Genomic DNA, 21,514 nt, shown 5'->3' with positions numbered 1-21,514 from the left:
TTGAATATCCATAATAACATATCCTGAATATCCATAATAACACATAAAATTTGGCGACCCCGCCAGGAACCGAAGAGCGTAATCCTTGCGAATTTAAGCTGGAAATTTTATTCAAAGCGGAATATTAGATATAAGCGGAATATTAGATATATACAACAAAAGTATTTCTAGACGTAATCCTTGCGAATTCAAGCTGAAATTTTACTCAAAGCGGAATATTAGATATATACAACAAACGGCCAGCAATCCATACAATCAATATTTCTGGAAGGTTTCTTGGTGTTACTCTATCTTCAGATCATCACATAAAATCGTAAAGTTTTTGGCAGAAGCTAAAATATTCAAGCAGCACAACAAACATTTTACCAACTGCGCTAATGCATCTTCACTCTCTTCAACTGCTTGATATTAACAAATTACTCCAGCAACACCAAAAGATATAGTTCTTCCCAACTAATTTGTATACCATTAGTTAAATTTTTACAGCAGTGTAAGTATCTTTTGTATTTTTGTTCACGTGAACGTTTTGAGGACGAATGCTATCAACGGTACAAAGCGGAAATCGTCAACTAGAACACGTCGTACAGTCAAGTTGAAGGAGTATAACACAAGCTCAAAAGTACATCTGAGTCAGCAGTCAAATTGCCCAATACATACGCACATACATATCCTCAATTATACTCACTGCATCTTGAATCACTTAGAAAGTTCTATACATTTTTGCTCTCAGTTAGTCACCAACAGCGCAGTTATCTATAAAGTAATTCATCACTGCAACAGCAAACGACGGCGTTTATGAGTTACCTTTACATTTGATAAATAATTATGTATATTACAATGTCTACTTGTTCTACTTTCGTCATCGAATTACGTTAATACGTGGATCAAAGCGTCGCTGAAGTGTGTGGTAGTGATTTCGGTCACTACGTTTCGTGTGCATTTCCTGTGCAGTCATTCAGCTGTAACGTTACAACATATCCACATCAACTATTAAATATTTATTATTATATAATTCGATTTTAATTTTATAATATATTTATAGAAGTCTATAGGATTGTTATTTTTTTTTTTTTATATTTTGTGAACCTTTTTCAAAATGTTTCATTCTCCGCGTGAAACGGGCGCGGGAGATAGACAAAACAGGTCTCTTATAGATATAGAGGATCCATGTGAGTTTTCGTCAGAAAATATACGCAATCCTTACGATAGGAATGAAATTTGTGCCACTTCGGTAAAATTACCGCAATTTTGGTCGAACTGTCCAGAAGGATGGTTCGTTCATGCTGAGACGCAATTTGCTACAAAAGGTATAACTAGAGATTTGACTAAACGAGTTTGTAATAACTGCTTTACCACAAGACATTATCGCAAATGTATTAGATGTTATTCAAAATCCACCTGAAAGTGGAAAATATGACAATTTAAAGAAAACTCTTATTGATAGGCACTCCTTAAGCGAACAGAGAAGATTGGATAAAATTTTATCAGATACTGAGATAGGTGATCGGAAACCTTCTGAATATTATAGGACTCTTGACCAACTAGCAGGTAATACTATCGATTCAAATTTCCTTAAAAATCTTTGGTTACGTAAACTTCCAAAAAATCTTTATGTTGCATTGACTAGTGCTAATTTAAATAATATTAATGATCTTTTGCAACTGACAGATAAAATTTGGGAGATAACCAGTGGTAATGAAATTTGTGCAGTTAGAAATAGAGTTGTTACATCTTCTATTAATATTGATGAATTTGGAAAAATTGTAGAGAATTTAGCGAAGGTCGCAATAAAAATATGTGAAAGTTTTAATCATTTACAATTAGATATTAACGAGATTAAAACACAAATTAATGACAGACAGTCACGTCCAAAAAGGCGGAATTTTAGTTTTCGCAGGAATTCTCAGTCGCGAGGTAGATCAAAGTCTCAAAACTGGTTATGTAAGTATCATTATCGTTTCGTCAGTAAAGCTCGTAAATGTGAAGAACCGTGTGCTATCCAGAAAAATGGTCCTAGTCAAACAAACTAGACAGCGCTGTTGTTGCAGCGACTAACAACAGCATTTTGAATTTTTCAACACGTCGCTTGTTTGTATTAGATAAAGAAAGCAAGCTAAAATTCTTAATAGATAGTGGTGCTGAGATTTCAGTTCTTCCTTCATCTAAATTCAAAATTTACAAAAAATCTTCAGATATTATTTTAACGGCTGCTAATGGCAGCATGATTTCGACTTATGGAAAAAAATTATTAAAACTTAATTTGGGACTCCGTCGAGAATTTCCGTTTGTATTTCTTATTGCAGATATTTCAAAACCGATCATAGGTGCAGATTTTTTAGAAAAATATGGACTTTTAATAGATATAAAGAATAAGAAATTAATAGATCCTCTAACTAGTTTATCTGTAGATGCTATATCCGGGTTTTGCAATATTTCATTGCCTAAATTATTTTCAGTTGAAAATCAATATACAAAACTTTTAAAAAATTTTCCTTCCTTAACTTCTGAGCCAGATTATAATAAAAAGGTTAATCATTCGACAGTTCATCATATTATAACGAATGGAATATTACCTTTTTGTAGGCCAAGACGTTTAGATCCTGTTAAATTTAAAATAGCAAAGACTGAATTCGATTTTTTATTAAAATCAGGAATATGCCGTCCATCTAAATCACATGGAACATCGCCATTACATTTAGTACCTAAGAAAGACGCAAATGACTGGCGTCCTTGCGGAGATTATCGTAGGATTAATTTTATCACTGTACCTGATCGATACCCTTTGCCACACATACATGATTTACATATCGAATTCAAAAATAAAACAATATTTTCAAAGATAGATTTGGTTAGGGCTTACCATCAGATACCTGTTGCGGAAGAAGACATTCATAAGACTGCCATAACTACACCTTTTGGAATGTTCGAATTCGTCAGAATGCCTTTTGGATTACGAAATTCAGCTCAAACATTCCAAAGGTTTATAAATGAAGTGTTGCACGATTTAGATTTTATATTTGTTTATTTCGACGAAATACTGATAGCTAGTAAAGATGAATCAGAACATTTACAACATCTTAATATACTATTTCAACGTTTAGTTAAGTACGGATTGAACATCAAGCCATCTAAATGCGTTTTTGGAGTAGGTAATATTAATTTCCTAGGTTACAACATATCGTCTGAAGGTATTCAACCATCAGCAGAGAAAATTCAATCAATTCTTGATTTTGGACGACAAATGTCAATCAAACAAATGCAAAAATTTTTGGGAATGGTTAATTTTTATCATAGGTATATACCAAAGCTTGCTGGAATGCTAGACCCAATATACAGCATGATAACGAAAGCATCGAAGAGCAAAGATAAAGTACTTGATTGGTCTGATGAAACATTGCAGGCATTTGAGAAAGTAAAAGAGAGTTTTGCTAAGAAAACATTGTTAACACATTTCAACAGTGAAGCAATTCTTTCTGTTGCTGTAGACGCATCAAATAGGGCTATTGGAGGAGTTCTTCAACAGGAAATCAACAATACTAAAGAACCGTTAGCTTTCTTCTCTAAGAAACTTAGTCCGTCTGAATGTAAATATAGTACTTTTGATAGAGAGTTACTCGCTATTTATTTAACTATTAAACACTTTAAACATTGGTTGGAAGGTAGATCTTTTACGGTTTATACGGATCACAAGCCACTTACATTTGCATTGAATTCAAAGGTGGATCGAAGTCCAAGACAGACAAGACATTTGGAGTTCATATCCCAATTTACTAGTGACATTAAATACATAAAAGGGAAATTAAACTGTGTTGCAGATGCGTTGTCAAGGATACCCGAAGTTTTAACGTTAGAAACCATTGATATAAATTTAAAAGAGTTATTTATTGAACAAGGAAAAGATGGTGAAATAAAATCATTAGTAGAAAATCTAAATTGTAGACATAAATTAGAACTAATATCAGTTCCATTTTTAAATATTCAAATTTGGTGTGAGACATCACTTAATTTAACAAGGCCATATATACCTCAAGTGTTAAGAAAATTAGTGTTTGAGAAATTACATGGTATAGCCCACGTTGGTATTAAAGCAACACGCCGGTTAATCACTAATAGATACTTTTGGCCAGGAATGAATAAAGATGTAAACCAGTGGGCGAAAGAGTGCATTAATTGTCAAAAAAGTAAAATTTATACATACAAAATCGCAAGTTTCGAAAATACCAATTCCAAAAGGACGTTTTGAACATGTACATTTAGATATCGTTGGACCTCTTCCTCCATCACATGATTTTAGGTATATATCAACTTTAATAGATAGGAATTCTCGTTGGCCAGAAGCATATCCTCTTCAAAATATTTCCGCGAAAAATGTGGCAGAAACTTTCTTTCGTGAGTATATATCACGATTTGGAGTTCCGTTGACAATTACAACTGATCAGGGAGCGCAATTTACATCGCAGGTTTTTACAGAGCTCTCAAAACTATTAGGAAGTCATAAAATCATAACCACTGCTTATCATCCGCAAGCTAATGGAATAGTTGAACGCTTTCATAGGCAACTTAAAGCTTCAATTATGGCAAGTGGGAGTGCAGCTGAATGGTATGAGGAGTTACCTATAGTGTTGTTAGGTTTGCGATCATCCTATAAAGAAGACATTCAATCTACAGCTGCAGAGATGGTATATGGGGAAAATCTAAGACTTCCTTCGCAAATGGTAGTTCGATCTGAAAATAACTTTGACTCATCTGATGTTCTGTTAAAATTAAAACAAAATTTAAAGAATTGTGCATCAAACATATCTCATCATAAAAATTCACTAGTTTATGTTCCAAAAGATTTAAATGATTGCAAGTTTGTATTAGTTAGAGTTGATAGAAAGAGAACCGGATTACAGGAGCCATATGAAGGGCCATTTGAGTTAATAGAGAAAACACCAAAGTGGTTCAAAATTAATTATTATAATAAATTCATGAATATTTCTATAGACAGAATTAAACCTGCATATTTGGATGCGAGTAAATATAATTGTTTGAATAAAACAAAAAGAGTTACATTTAATTTGTTAAATATGGAACAATTTGGAAGAGGGGAGTAGTGTAGGGATTTACTACACGTTGTTATGAAATACTTGTTATTGTTAAAACTTTAATTTTTCTTTAAAAATCGAGTTTCAAATTTTTATATTTCATGTTATATTTGATGTGAAAATTTTTATATTACTTTACTTTTGAATTTATCATTAAACGAATATATAATTAAAATGTATCGTGAATATTGAACGAATAAATTTATTGAACAATTATAGATACCAGATGAGTTGAATATTCCATAATAACATATCCTGAATATCCAGATGAGTTGAATATCCATAATAACATATCCTGAATATCCATAATAACACATCCATAAAATTTGGCGACCCCGCCAGGAACCGAAGAGCGTAATCCTTGCGAATTTAAGCTGGAAATTTTATTCAAAGCGGAATATTAGATATAAGCGGAATATTAGATATATACAACAAACGTATTTCTAGACGTAATCCTTGCGAATTCAAGCTGAAATTTTACTCAAAGCGGAATATTAGATATATACAACAAACGGCCAGCAATCCATACAATCAATATTTCTGGAAGGTTTCTTGGTGTTACTCTATCTTCAGATCATCACATAAAATCGTAAAGTTTTTGGCAGAAGCTAAAATATTCAAGCAGCACAACAAACATTTTACCGACTGCGCTAATGCATCTTCACTCTCTTCAACTGCTTGATATTAACAAATTACTCCAGCAACACCAAAAGATATAGTTCTTCCCAACTAATTTGTATACCATTAGTTAAATTTTTACAGCAGTGTAAGTATCTTTTGTATTTTTGTTCACGTGAACGTTTTGAGGACGAATGCTATCAACGGTACAAAGCGGAAATCGTCAACTAGAACACGTCGTACAGTCAAGTTACGACTTATTTGTTGAAGGAGTATAACACAAACTCAAAAGTACATCTGAGTCAGCAGTCAAATTGCCCAATACATACGCACATACATATCCTCAATTATACTCACTGCATCTTGAATCACTTAGAAAGTTCTATACATTTTTGCTCTCAGTTAGTCACCAACAGCGCAGTTATCTATAAAGTAATTCATCACTGCAACAGCAAACGACGGCGTTTATGAGTTACCTTTACATTTGATAAATAATTATGTATATTACAATGTCTACTTGTTCTACTTTCGTCATCGAATTACGTTAATACGTGGATCAAAGCGTCGCTGAAGTGTGTGGTAGTGATTTCGGTCACTACGTTTCGTGTGCATTTCCTGTGCAGTCATTCAGCTGTAACGTTACAACATATCCACATCAACTATTAAATATTTATTATTATATAATTCGATTTTAATTTTATAATATATTTATAGAAGTCTATAGGATTGTTATTTTTTTTTTTTTTATATTTTGTGAACCTTTTTCAAAATGTTTCATTCTCCGCGTGAAACGGGCGCGGGAGATAGACAAAACAGGTCTCTTATAGATATAGAGGATCCATGTGAGTTTTCGTCAGAAAATATACGCAATCCTTACGATACGAATGAAATTTGTGCCACTTCGGTAAAATTACCGCAATTTTGGTCGAACTGTCCAGAAGGATGGTTCGTTCATGCTGAGACGCAATTTGCTACAAAAGGTATAACTAGAGATTTGACTAAACGAGTTTGTAATAACTGCTTTACCACAAGACATTATCGCAAATGTATTAGATGTTATTCAAAATCCACCTGAAAGTGGAAAATATGACAATTTAAAGAAAACTCTTATTGATAGGCACTCCTTAAGCGAACAGAGAAGATTGGATAAAATTTTATCAGATACTGAGATAGGTGATCGGAAACCTTCTGAATATTATAGGACTCTTGACCAACTAGCAGGTAATACTATCGATTCAAATTTCCTTAAAAATCTTTGGTTACGTAAACTTCCAAAAAATCTTTATGTTGCATTGACTAGTGCTAATTTAAATAATATTAATGATCTTTTGCAACTGACAGATAAAATTTGGGAGATAACCAGTGGTAATGAAATTTGTGCAGTTAGAAATAGAGTTGTTACATCTTCTATTAATATTGATGAATTTGGAAAAATTGTAGAGAATTTAGCGAAGGTCGCAATAAAAATATGTGAAAGTTTTAATCATTTACAATTAGATATTAACGAGATTAAAACACAAATTAATGACAGACAGTCACGTCCAAAAAGGCGGAATTTTAGTTTTCGCAGGAATTCTCAGTCGCGAGGTAGATCAAAGTCTCAAAACTGGTTATGTAAGTATCATTATCGTTTCGTCAGTAAAGCTCGTAAATGTGAAGAACCGTGTGCTATCCAGAAAAATGGTCCTAGTCAAACAAACTAGACAGCGCTGTTGTTGCAGCGACTAACAACAGCATTTTGAATTTTTCAACACGTCGCTTGTTTGTATTAGATAAAGAAAGCAAGCTAAAATTCTTAATAGATAGTGGTGCTGAGATTTCAGTTCTTCCTTCATCTAAATTCAAAATTTACAAAAAATCTTCAGATATTATTTTAACGGCTGCTAATGGCAGCATGATTTCGACTTATGGAAAAAAATTATTAAAACTTAATTTGGGACTCCGTCGAGAATTTCCGTTTGTATTTCTTATTGCAGATATTTCAAAACCGATCATAGGTGCAGATTTTTTAGAAAAATATGGACTTTTAATAGATATAAAGAATAAGAAATTAATAGATCCTCTAACTAGTTTATCTGTAGATGCTATATCCGGGTTTTGCAATATTTCATTGCCTAAATTATTTTCAGTTGAAAATCAATATACAAAACTTTTAAAAAATTTTCCTTCTTTAACTTCTGAGCCAGATTATAATAAAAAGGTTAATCATTCGACAGTTCATCATATTATAACGAATGGAATATTACCTTTTTGTAGGCCAAGACGTTTAGATCCTGTTAAATTTAAAATAGCAAAGACTGAATTCGATTTTTTATTAAAATCAGGAATATGCCGTCCATCTAAATCACATGGAACATCGCCATTACATTTAGTACCTAAGAAAGACGCAAATGACTGGCGTCCTTGCGGAGATTATCGTAGGATTAATTTAATCACTGTACCTGATCGATACCCTTTGCCACACATACATGATTTACATATCGAATTCAAAAATAAAACAATATTTTCAAAGATAGATTTGGTTAGGGCTTACCATCAGATACCTGTTGCGGAAGAAGACATTCATAAGACTGCCATAACTACACCTTTTGGAATGTTCGAATTCGTCAGAATGCCTTTTGGATTACGAAATTCAGCTCAAACATTCCAAAGGTTTATAAATGAAGTGTTGCACGATTTAGATTTTATATTTGTTTATTTGGACGAAATACTGATAGCTAGTAAAGATGAATCAGAACATTTACAACATCTTAATATACTATTTCAACGTTTAGTTAAGTACGGATTGAACATCAAGCCATCTAAATGCGTTTTTGGAGTAGGTAATATTAATTTCCTAGGTTACAACATATCGTCTGAAGGTATTCAACCATCAGCAGAGAAAATTCAATCAATTCTTGATTTTGGACGACCAATGTCAATCAAACAAATGCAAAAATTTTTGGGAATGGTTAATTTTTATCATAGGTATATACCAAAGCTTGCTGGAATGCTAGACCCAATATACAGCATGATAACGAAAGCATCGAAGAGCAAAGATAAAGTACTTGATTGGTCTGATGAAACATTGCAGGCATTTGAGAAAGTAAAAGAGAGTTTTGCTAAGAAAACATTGTTAACACATTTCAACAGTGAAGCAATTCTTTCTGTTGCTGTAGACGCATCAAATAGGGCTATTGGAGGAGTTCTTCAACAGGAAATCAACAATACTAAAGAACCGTTAGCTTTCTTCTCTAAGAAACTTAGTCCGTCTGAATGTAAATATAGTACTTTTGATAGAGAGTTACTCGCTATTTATTTAACTATTAAACACTTTAAACATTGGTTGGAAGGTAGATCTTTTACGGTTTATACGGATCACAAGCCACTTACATTTGCATTGAATTCAAAGGTGGATCGAAGTCCAAGACAGACAAGACATTTGGAGTTCATATCCCAATTTACTAGTGACATTAAATACATAAAAGGGAAATTAAACTGTGTTGCAGATGCGTTGTCAAGGATACCCGAAGTTTTAACGTTAGAAACCATTGATATAAATTTAAAAGAGTTATTTATTGAACAAGGAAAAGATGGTGAAATAAAATCATTAGTAGAAAATCTAAATTGTAGACATAAATTAGAACTAATATCAGTTCCATTTTTAAATATTCAAATTTGGTGTGAGACATCACTTAATTTAACAAGGCCATATATACCTCAAGTGTTAAGAAAATTAGTGTTTGAGAAATTACATGGTATAGCCCACGTTGGTATTAAAGCAACACGCCGGTTAATCACTAATAGATACTTTTGGCCAGGAATGAATAAAGATGTAAACCAGTGGGCGAAAGAGTGCATTAATTGTCAAAAAAGTAAAATTTATAGACATACAAAATCGCAAGTTTCGAAAATACCAATTCCAAAAGGACGTTTTGAACATGTACATTTAGATATCGTTGGACCTCTTCCTCCATCACATGATTTTAGGTATATATTAACTTTAATAGATAGGAATTCTCGTTGGCCAGAAGCATATCCTCTTCAAAATATTTCCGCGAAAAATGTGGCAGAAACTTTCTTTCGTGAGTATATATCACGATTTGGAGTTCCGTTGACAATTTCAACTGATCAGGGAGCGCAATTTACATCGCAGGTTTTTACAGAGCTCTCAAAACTATTAGGAAGTCATAAAATCATAACCACTGCTTATCATCCGCAAGCTAATGGAATAGTTGAACGCTTTCATAGGCAACTTAAAGCTTCAATTATGGCAAGTGGAAGTGCAGCTGAATGGTATGAGGAGTTACCTATAGTGTTGTTAGGTTTGCGATCATCCTATAAAGAAGACATTCAATCTACAGCTGCAGAGATGGTATATGGGGAAAATCTAAGACTTCCTTCGCAAATGGTAGTTCGATCTGAAAATAACTTTGACTCATCTGATGTTCTGTTAAAATTAAAACAAAATTTAAAGAATTGTGCATCAAACATATCTCATCATAAAAATTCACTAGTTTATGTTCCAAAAGATTTAAATGATTGCAAGTTTGTATTAGTTAGAGTTGATAGAAAGAGAACCGGATTACAGGAGCCATATGAAGGGCCATTTGAGTTAATAGAGAAAACACCAAAGTGGTTCAAAATTAATTATTATAATAAATTCATGAATATTTCTATAGACAGAATTAAACCTGCATATTTGGATGCGAGTAAATATAATTGTTTGAATAAAACAAAAAGAGTTACATTTAATTTGTTAAATATGGAACAATTTGGAAGAGGGGAGTAGTGTAGGGATTTACTACACGTTGTTATGAAATACTTGTTATTGTTAAAACTTTAATTTTTCTTTAAAAATCGAGTTTCAAATTTTTATATTTCATGTTATATTTGATGTGAAAATTTTTATATTACTTTACTTTTGAATTTATCATTAAACGAATATATAATTAAAATGTATCGTGAATATTGAACGAATAAATTTATTGAACAATTATAGATACCAGATGAGTTGAATATTCCATAATAACATATCCTGAATATCCAGATGAGTTGAATATCCATAATAACATATTCCTGAATATCCATAATAACACATCCATAAAAGACGACATCATCGTATTGGGCAAGAATTTCGATGAACATCTTAAGAACTTGGAGGAAGTTTTCCAAAGAATAGCTGGCGCTGGTCTGAAGTTAAGTCCCAAAAAGTGTGCGCTGTTTAAAAAGGAAGTAAATTATTTGGGTCACAAGGTAACGACAGAGGGCATCTGCACTGCGAACGAAAAGATAGAGGCTGTAAAGGATTGGCCAAGGCCACAGAACCTACATGAATTAAGAAGTTTCCTTGGGCTGTGCACATATTACCGCCGATTTGTACAAAATTTTTCCAGCGTAGCCCATAGCCTCCATGAGCTTACAAGAAAAAATAAAGCTTTTGAATGGAAGGAGCAAGAAGTGGCTTTCCAAACATTGAAGGAGCGTTTGTGCACTGTCCCAATGTTAGCATATCCGATTCCAGGAGCAACATTTATTCTAGATACAGATGCGAGTGGATATGCTATAGGAGGCGTTTTATCACAACTGGTCGATGGACAGGAGAAGGTAGTTGCATATTACAGCCGTTCGATTGGAAAACCAGAGAGGAACTACTGCGTTACGCGGAGAGAGCTGTTGGCATTGGTAGAGTGCGTTAAACATTTTCACAAATACCTCTACGGCCAGCGATTCCGTGTCAGGACAGATCACGCAGCTTTAAAATGGCTACTGCAGTTCCGTAATCCGGAAGGACAATTAGCACGGTGGATCGAGCGACTACCAAGCTATGACTTTTCCATTGAGCATCGAAAAGGTAGTACCCATGGAAATTCCGATGCAATGTCACGAAGACCATGTAGTTTGGAATGCAAGCACTGTTCAAAAGCCGAGGCTAAAGAAAACATTATAGATGTCCGGCTAATGACTATAACATGTACAGATGAATGGGACAAGGAACAGCTAAGAAAGTGCCAGCTAGAAGATGCAGATCTGTCACGTGTTATGTAAGGGCTCGAACGAAATGAAAGACCAAACAGAGAAGAGATGTCAGCAAAGAGTCCCATTGCGAAGTCATATTGGGCACAGTGGAACAGTTTAGAATTGATATCCGGTTGCCTTCATCGAGTATGGGAGAGTGAGGATGATAAATACAAGAATAAACTGATAGTTGTTCCCAGAAAGAGGATTCCTGATGTGCTCAGCGAGCTGCATAATGGTCCAAGCGGAGGTCATCTTGGAATCACGAAGACGCTCGAGAAGATTAAACAGAGATTCTATTGGGTTGGTTGCCGTCAGTCGGTCACTGAGTGGATTGCGAACTGCGAGGTTTGCAGCAGAGCGAAAGGGCCCAGAACACGAAGTCATGGCCAGATGAAGCAATATAACTCCTGTGCGCCATTTGAAAGGATCGCTATGGATGTCGCCGGTCCATTTCCTACTAGCAACGGCGGAAACAAATATGTACTGGTAGTTATGGATTATTTCAATAAATGGCCAGAGGTATACCCAATCCCAAACCAAGAAGCAGAAACAGTAGCAGAAGTGGTTAAAAACGAATGGGTTGCAAGGTATGGTGTACCAATGGAGTTACATTCTGACCAAGGCAGGAATTTCGAATCAGCTGTGTTCCAGGAAATGTGTAAGTCATTGGGCATTCGAAAAACACGGACAACTGCATTGCATCCTCAATCCGATGGTATGGTAGAACGAGCACTTAAGGAAAGTAGTGGACAAGTACCATAAAGAATGGGATACCCGCATACCATTATTCTTGATGGCTTACCGATCAGCAGTGCATGAGACAACGGGCCAAACCCCTGAAAAAGTAATTTTTGGCAATGACCTTAGACTGCCAGCTGATTTGAAGTTATAGATGCCAATGCGGGGAGAAATGTCAGGAAATCCACTAGTGATTTGGAAGAAGAGCTAAGAGAAATACATGATCTGATAAGGCAACGAACAAAGATTATGAGTGACAAGATGAAAGCCAGATATGATAAAGCAATTAATTCAGAAGGTTTTCAGGAAGGAGATTTGGTGCTGTTATACAACCCGCAACGAAAAAAAGGTTTGTCCCCGAAATTGCAGTGTAATTGGGAAGGCCCATACAAAGTTGTAAAACGGATCAACGATGTAGTATACCGCATACAAGCCATCGGTAAACCACGAACCAAAATGAAAGTGGTCCATTTGGAAAGGCTGGCAACGTTTAGATCGGGAGATTTGTCTGATCGGGACGATCAGACTTAGGTGGAGGGCAGTGTCACGGATATTAACATCACTAAGTTATACCATCACTAAGGCGATGCCAAGGCCACGATAAGCAGTATTTACGTCAATAATCAAATCATGTATACACATATATAAGGCAACCGAAAGATGTCACACAGGTGCATTTACTTATACGCCTATGTATGCGCGAGAGACTGTAAACTACAAACATTCACATCAATAATTCAATCATTATGTATCTACATAAACCAATAAATAACTGCGTCTACACATATGTACGTATACGAGCTGCGGAGCGGCAATGCACAAACACATGCATATATCTTATCTGAGTTGTCACAAGAGAGAGCAATAATTTGTGCACGTAGTTGTGGCTGGCGATTTTGTAGCCGAAAATAACTAGTAAGTTCTGGAAATCGAAGAGCCTAGAAGTATGCAGCGTAAACTATAAAAGCGGGGCAGGCGAGTAAGAAGTAATTCAGTTTGAGTTGAGCTATCAATCAGTTTGATTAAGCACGCGATCTGGCGGCCAATGGTAGAGTTTGATTTGAGTTATCAATCAGTTTGGTTATTAAGCCAGCGAGTAGCAAAGTATAAGTGTTATTGTGAAGTACTTTAATAAAGGCCATTTTTTCATTATTCAATATTGGAGTTATTTATTCAACAGTTTAGTGATTCGAACTTAGCAGAGGATTGCAAATAAGAGGATTTGCAGTAAATTCGTTACAATATGTATTACTAGCAGACCCGTCAGACGTTGTTCTGCCCTAAATTTGGTCTATCTCCATACATTTTAATAAGCTTTTTCCGCCTAGCTCTGCCCCCCCCCCCCCCCCCCCTCATCACTTTTTCTTAATCCTTTTATTCACTCTTCCCTCCGTATTTTCGCTACATCTATCTCTATTTTCGTCTCACTCTATCTCTTTCTCAGTCTCCTTCTTCTCTCTTTTCTATTCTCTAAAGTTTTTCCCATTCTTCTTCATCCCTTATTGCCAGGCAAATCGAATAGGACGTATGTTAATAGTTATGTGGGTATTATTAATTCATGTCTTTATTTCGGCTTCGCATGCACATTTATCAGTTTTGCCAGTTTAATGCAACTAAATCGAATGAAAATTACTTTAAAGCTCTCAGCAACAACTTTCATCTGATATCCATATTACACACACATTCTAGGGGTATCCGGGTCCAGGTTTTGCCCATATCTTGAGACCCTAGTCACCCAGCGGTATAAAAATTACTTTGTACTAAAGCACGCATCAACAACTTCAATTTGATACCCATAATGTAAAAACTCATCCTAGTGTTACCCCGATGCACGTTTTGGCCTATATCTCGAGACCCTTCACAAATAGGTATGAAAACTACCCTGTACTAAAGCACTCATCAACAGCTTTCATTCGTTATCCATATTCTATAAACACATTCTAGGGGTACCCGCGTCCACGTTTTCGCTTATATCTCGAGACCCTAGTTACCCGCGGGTACGAAAAATACGCCGTATCAAAGTACTCATTGGATACCCATATTTTACAAACATATCCCAGGATTACCCACGTCCACGTTTTGATCTCAAGACCCTATCCAGATCGGGATAAAAATTAGCCTATGCCTGTCTCCTGGTACTAAGCTACCCCTCCACCAATTTTCAGCCAAATATGTTCATCCGTTACTTCATCTTCAATCACTCTTTATCTATTAAAAAAAAAGCGCATCAAAATCCGTTGCGTATTTTTAAAGGTTTAAGCATTCAAAGGGACATAGGGACAGAAAAAGCGACTTTGTTTTATACTATGTAGTGATGTACATCCATACATACCTATAAACCTACGCCCGAAGTTAAATAACGCAGCGAATGCTATATATGTACGTATGTATGTGCCGCATCAAGCCTCACTCAAAAGCAATTAGCGCCATAGATGAATGGATTTGCAACTCTTTGTTTCGAGAGAGCGCTATCAAAATGCACATTTTTTATAACATTTATCAATGATGCCACTCCAAACAAAAATTAATAGATCTGAAAATGGGTATTTTTGACATACATTTCGGCGATTATAGTTTCAATCATTTAATAAAATGATAGTCGTAAAATATTTATTTCCTTAAAGTTATTTTACAATAATACGACTAGTTAGAGTTAAATATAAACAAATCTAAGTAAAACTAACATTTCGATTAAATTAATTAGTCAAATATTGTAACGCATTTAACTCGCAGTGAAAACCATATATGCTATTGAAATTTCAGTAAATCGGACCTATGATATAATAGTTAACATTATTTTATGGATAGGGCTTATCCTACATGTCTGGCGTTCCAGGTTCTGTGATCAAAATGGAATGGTTGTTTTTAGTGATAACTTTTGAATGGGAAATAATATTTACCCTCCGCCTTCGAACTAATAATACTTACACTAAAACAAGTTTTTTTTATCCCTTTTCCCATAAATTTTGAACGCTATTCTACAGTTGTAGGTCAAACTAAAGTTTGCCAAAATTTTTGGCATGTTTTTTGTTTTGGCTGGCACATTTTTTGTTCTGGCACCCGCTTCAGCTGGCGCGAGGGATTTATCTGTGATTGTTGCCAGCAACAACTAGAAGATAAATCCCTCGTAAGAGCGAAAATATGAGAGCGTAAACAAAAGATTCGTATCAATCTAATCTATGATTAGCGCAGACAGTTCACAGCGAACAAACACACATATTTTTGATAAAAATTTTACTTTTGTTTAAACAATTTGGGTGATATAAGGAATCAAGTATTTGTTTGATGCAGATCGAAGGTAAATATTTCATAGTATTACTGAAAAGTAGAATTTTTGAAATCCATCCATCCGTTTATGAGTTATAGCTGTGTAAACAAAAATTTTATGATTTTTTGCTACATTTTGGCAATTTGCCACGACCCTATAATATATATCTTCAAATTATATTAACTGTACCATCTCACGTAGCTAAGCTTTCAAATGCAAAAAACCGTTTCAAAATCGGAGTATTCTGTGTGAAGTTATGTGCATACATAGCATTTAGCGACTTTATTTTATAAGATATATATTATTATAGATGACTTTAAAATATATTCCACCGAAATTTGGTCCTAAAAAAGAATTTCTTCAAAATGAATCGATATTTGTTTGCTATCGCATGTTAGAAATCCATTTTTTTAATTTATCCGACTGACGTATCTCGTAATTTTCTTTCCTATTGTATTCGATACATGATCTTATGTTACGACTGCCGCTTTTTTTTTGCAGACGAGGCCTAATGGAACTAGGGACAGTCGGCGGGATGGCTTAGAACGTGCAATGTGGTCACATTAAATCGTTCCCGTAATGGTCGTACTTTAATGGTAATTGTTACCGGAACGTAACGGATCTATATCCGGCAAAGGACTATCGACATCCCCCCAGGCGGGTAAGGGGGTTAGAATATACCCGCGGTAGGTATGGCTGTCGTAAGAAGTGACTAAAATACCAGATTCAAGGGGTTGTGTAGCGCAACCTTTTCAGGGTGCCAGCGCAATATATAGCTTCTCCAAACCCAATTGTCAACCTCACCTATCCGTGGCGAATCCTGTTTCATTAACAGCCGAGGCTCTGGCGATCCTGAACTCCTCATGGATCTAGGGGGTGGGAGTGCGGGCTGGGATAGAAGGTCGCATGTGGTCATAACAACTCGTTCCCGAGATGGTCGGCTTGCTACCGGAACGTACCGGATCTGCATCCGGCAAGGGCCATCAACTCGATACCACTCCCCAAGGCTTCGGGTAGTGTCCTTATGGCTACAACAACAACAACAACAACAACAACAACATCAACAACAACAACAACACCAACAACATCAACAACAACAACACCAACAACATCAACAACAACAACACCAACAACATCAACAACAACAACAACTATCGACATCGATAACTCTTCCCAAAACCTTTGGCTAAGGACTTTATCGCTACAACAACAGTGTATATGGTGTATAGAAAAGAGGCCAATGCGATCATTTTTATCATTTAAACAACTTTGGCCAATTATGCTCGCATCTCCCTCCGCACTCTCCCACTTTATTGAAATTTTATTGTTGCATACATATTTACTTACCTGTCCAAAAGTCATACGAAACGCGTATTGTGCAACACTTGAAGTTCTCATTTTCCGCAAAAATTACAATTGAATCACGAATTGATGGAATTTTAACAAATAACTGAAATTAAAATGTTTGAAAAATTGATGACTTATTTGTGTATTCACATGGAGTGTAGAGAAGCCCCCTCCCCCTGCGTGGTATAAGTACTTCGGGTAAATCGAAATGCTTTAAATGCAAAATACTAAAGATATAACATAAAACATAAATGCTAGAAAAACTCTCATAATTGGAAATCATTTTAATTACATATCACTCTTCAACCACCCTTTTCTTCGTACCGCGGAAGGTCTCCATAGTTGACTGACTTTATCAGTATTCATTGAGTAATAGCAAAACATAAACGCGACGAACTTCCTCTTTCTAAATTAATTCTCTTACATAACACAGAAATTATGTCTAATGTAATTCACAGCCAAGCAGTGAATGTGCAGCCCTAATATCGAGTTCAACAAACCAATTATTCTATACATTTGTTCTTTATTAACAGGACTTACTTTTTTTATATTTATAATACTCCTCTGTTGTCTACTTCAACTCAATTATGCTACAAACACTGAGTCTCACAAATTATATTAAAAATTTTTTGTTTCCAGCAAATGTGTCTCGTGCATGTCACGGAAAATCACCACGAGAAAAGAAGTAACATAGCGGAATGATACAAGGTGGCAGCATGGTGACATACCTACAAACATAAATAAAAGTTCCATGTACTTTGTTTTTGTAAATTCGATGGACAAATGTCAAAATCGTACTGCGCCGGAAGTTGATGTATCAAATCATATAAAAAAAGTTTATAATCAGCTGTTCCATGCTGCCACCTTGTATCGTTGCGCCATGAGAAGTAAATACTACATAGAGTTGCAGGTCTGCAGAAAAAATGTTACTTTCCTCAGAGTTGATCCGGTTCATTGTACAGGTCTACAAGTAGGATATGTAGCTGCGCGCACATACACAGCCACGCTCACCTGATAAAATGCTTGTTCTTGTTCGTTTTTTGTGTGGATGCTATTTGGCACTGTTGTACTTCTTAGGTCCAAGAAAAGTGTAGTAGCTGCTAACGAAAGCTGTGTAAAATTTTTATTGCAAAATTACAAAGAAATATTCTTATTTACTTTCAAATGAGCACTTAATTATATCCCTCTTTAAAATCCATATGTTTTGGATAATTTTAATTAACAAATTGTGATACTTTATTACCGGGGACGATTCCTAAAACACGATCAAAACCGTCAAAGGAGGTATTAATAGACGCGTTTTTGCCTCGCTTCCAATAATGCGAATACTTTTCCGCCTTTGGACTATTGATAACAGGACAAAACGCGTATTTTCTTTTTTCTTTCCGCTTTTTTGGACGGGTTATTGCAGTCGACCTCGGTTTCAAACTGTTTTTCGCGGAAAACTTTTGAACGGGTAGAAAAACTTAACTCCCGTGTTTGTATTCTTAATACTGGAATAACTACGCGTCCTCAGATATCCCAATTGAAGACTTTTTTATAATTTTCTGAAGGACCCATATGGGTGCACTTAAAATTTCCTACTAAATTCGTTCAAAAAAATTTACCATCACAGCAACCCATATCTGATATTCCGATCCCTTTTTTGCTTACCTGTGTCGCTTTCGACGAAGCAACCCCGGTAATTTTGACACTTCGTTCAGTGTCAAAACTCATGTTCCACGCAGGTTCCACTGGGTTCCACGCTAGTTTGACACTGACCGAAGTGTCAAACTGCCGTGTGTTAGAAAGGGAAAGAAATTGTTTCCCTCTCATACATATCATACTTGTAAACCTGTACAATGGATCCGGTTCGCCCACCACCAAATCATATTCAGCGTTGCCGCGAGCTTCGAAAGAAATGTAACAATTTCCAAGCAAAAACTGTATCAAAATGTTTCAAACTCATCAACGCCAACAATTTTTATTATTTTGGTAGTAGTGCAGTTTAGGGGCGCCACCCTAAAGTTGGGCCAAGATTTTCGAGTGAGGTATCAAAATACGCGCATTTACGTTTAGATTAAGAATCCGAAAGTGGAAGTTAACTTTTTCACCCGTTCAAAAGTTATCGGCGAAAACATTGTACAGGTCTACAAGTAGGATATGTAGCAGCACGTACATACACAGCCACGCTCACCTGATAAAATGCTTGTTCTTGTTCGTTTTTTTTGTGGATGCTATTTGGCACTGTTGTACTTCATAGGACAAAAAAAAGTTTAGTAGCTGCTATCGAAAACTGCTTAAAATTTTATTTTCTTATATTACAAAGAAATATATTTATTTAGTTTCAAACGAGCTCTTAATTACATATCTCTTTAATAACCATATATTTTGGACAATTTTAATTAACAAATTGTGATACTTTATTACCGGGGACGATTGCTAAAACACGACCAAAACCGTCGGGGGAGGTATTAATAGACGAGTTTTGGCCTCGCTTCCAATAATTCGAATACTTTTTCTCTTTGGACTATTGACAACAGGACAAAATGCATCTATTCATTTTTCTTTCCGCTTTTTTGGACGGGTTATTGCAGTCGACCTCGGTTTTTCGCGGAGAACTTTTTAACGGGTAGAAAAACTTAACTCACGTGTTTGTATTCTTAATACTGAAATAACTACGCGTCCTCAGATACCCCAATTGAATACTTTTTTATAATTTTCTGAAGGACCCATATGGGTGCACTTAAAATTTCCTACTAAATTCGTTCAAAAAAATTTACCATCACAGCAACCCATATCTGATATTCCGATCCCTTTTTTGCTTCCCTGTGTCGCTTTCGACGAAGCAACCCCGGTAATTTTGACACTTCGTTCAGTGTCAAAACTCATGTTCCACGCAGGTTCCACTGGGTTCCACGCTAGTTTGACACTGACCGAAGTGTCAAACTGCCGTGTGTTAGAAAGGGAAAGAAATTGTTTCCCTCTCATACATATCATACTTGTAAACCTGTACAATGGGCGAAAAACTGGTTTGTGTGATACATATTTGCCGTCTTTCAGTGAGTTTTACAGCTCCGGCTCACGCTCAATTCTCAGGGAAATGCTCTGGATCATTGGGATACTTGAGAAGCAGATGTCGTGAAATTTTCGCACACGTGAAATGTGATAGGCAGATGTCGCCGCTGTTTTTCATTTAACTCATACGTCGAAAGGCTAAGCAGCGACATCTATTTTTGAAAAAGTAGGTATATTAAAGGCTGCGTTGCCAACCTAAAAAGAAGTAATTAACAAATTATCTGGCTCACAAATTGAACCCGACTTCTATCTGGATTTATCTGGCTCAAATCGTTATTGTTGCATTTACATGAAAAATTATTTATCTGGATCAGGATCTTGCCACCGCGTGTTTGCAATCTTTTAAGCGTACACATCACTTTACTTATTATACTTGGTATATTAACATAATCTAACTTGCACGAATTAACGAAAAAATTATGTTAAATTTCACTAATTTACTTATAAAATATCAACACAAATATTGCAAAAAATTTCTGTCCAAATGAAAACATATGAAAGTGAACAGCGTTGCCAGCTCAGCAGGTAATAAAACAAGGTTTCCTTTGATATATAAAGCATCCATATTTAGAAGAAATTTCTATAATAAAATTATGTTTTTATTAGAAAATGATTGCTAACTTATCATATATCGAATAATAAGTCGAAAAAATGTGTTATTGACAAAATATTTTAATTTTATTTTTTTTGATTCTGCGTAGAACACCTTTCTGCATAGGCGGCCTTCGGCCGCGCTTATAAAAACTAACCCTGGCTACCGCCACGGTGATGTCCTTCTGCGTAGTACACCCTTCTGCGTAGAAGGACATCACCATGGTTATACACAATACCCAGACTTCGCATGGCGTAGCCCAGGGTTAGTTTTTATAAGCGCGGGCGAAGGCCGCCTATGCAGAAAGGTGTTCTACGCAGAATTACTGTGCATGGCGCAGCCGGTGTTGGATCGGCTAAGGGTGTTCTACGCAGATGACTTGAGAAAAGCAAGAGTAATTTCTTGTTCAGTTAATTTCTATTATTACTCATCTGGCAGCATTCTTCACCATCAGGTTGATTAGAGTGTATTTTCTGTATTTTTATTACCTAATTGGATATTAATTATACAAATTTTTTTTCACTAATTCGTGAATATCAAATTGTATTAATCTATCGAAAAACAAAACAGGATGTGATTTGTGCGCTTAAAAGATTGTAAATGTGCGGGAACAATATGTACAAGATGAGCCAGTTTTTCGCGCATAACTTTTAAACGGGTAAAAAAGTTATACTATTTTCACACAGACGGCTTATTGAATAATATAGGCAATTTTCTACATTAAGACGCTTATTGAGCTCAATCTTCCCTACAAAATTTCAATCTATTATTAGTTCATTAGTAGCTAATCGAATGCCTAATGAAGTC

The 21,514-nt window shown here is 35.5% G+C and overlaps 1 protein-coding gene across 2 annotated transcripts in view; it reads right to left on the bottom strand.

Moving 5' to 3' along the window:
* Window positions 1-17,966, bottom strand: part of LOC137244770 (uncharacterized) — a 39,843-nt gene extending 21,877 nt beyond the window's left edge. Inside the window, exons 1-3 of one of the 2 annotated variants that reach the window (XM_067774254.1) lie at window positions 17,857-17,966; window positions 17,599-17,786; window positions 17,059-17,161 (exon numbers count right to left, since the gene is read on the bottom strand). The gene's annotated coding sequence lies outside the window, so the exon portion shown is untranslated. Of the gene's footprint in view, window positions 1-17,058; window positions 17,162-17,598 lie in introns of both variants that reach the window. The other variant, XM_067774256.1, reaches the window with a different exon arrangement.
* Between the last annotated feature and the right edge of the window lie 3,548 nt (window positions 17,967-21,514).

This window comes from Eurosta solidaginis, chromosome 3 (assembly GCF_040869045.1).
Source record: "Eurosta solidaginis isolate ZX-2024a chromosome 3, ASM4086904v1, whole genome shotgun sequence".
Classification (NCBI taxonomy): domain Eukaryota; kingdom Metazoa; phylum Arthropoda; class Insecta; order Diptera; family Tephritidae; genus Eurosta; species Eurosta solidaginis.
The sequence above is the reverse complement of the archived record's forward strand: the minus strand, read 5'-3'. Positions and strand labels throughout refer to the sequence as shown.